The sequence below is a fragment of the Alligator sinensis genome, unplaced genomic scaffold (genome assembly GCF_000455745.1).
Source record: "Alligator sinensis unplaced genomic scaffold, ASM45574v1 scaffold1819_1, whole genome shotgun sequence".
In the NCBI taxonomy this organism is placed as follows: Eukaryota; Metazoa; Chordata; order Crocodylia; family Alligatoridae; genus Alligator; species Alligator sinensis.
In genome coordinates, this window is record NW_005843613.1 from 19,394 (window position 1) to 19,888 (window position 495).

Here is a 495-nt window from a genome sequence, read left to right on the forward strand (position 1 = left end):
TAGGAGCCCCAAGGCCCTGGCGGGAATGGCCCTGCTCCACTCCCGGAGGGTAAGTGCTGCCAACCTGCCTGCTGGGCCCCACATCAAGGCACCATGGTGTGCTGGGGGGGCTCCCCGGCCCCGTGGCAGGCGCCGGGGAAGGGACGCTGGAGGGCGGCCTCGATGCAGGCGGTCTGGCGGGACAGGAGCCCCAGCATGGAGCATTGCATCTCCCGCTCGAAGTCCAGGTTCTCCCGCAGCAGCTCCATCACCTCGCGGGCCGCGGCTGCTGCCTCCCGCATGGCGGCCGAGATCTTGCGCTCCTGACGGCGTGCCGCCCGCCGGGCGTGGGCGATGAGCTCCTCCAGCATCTCCTCCTTCAGCTGCTTCCGCCTCGCGCCCTCGCTGCCCTCGTACTCGGGGTCCAGCGGCACCGCCGGCCTGGGCAGCATGGGAGCCATGGGCGCTGGGCCTGCAAGGGAGAGACAGGCAACAAGCATCGGTTCCGCCACAAGG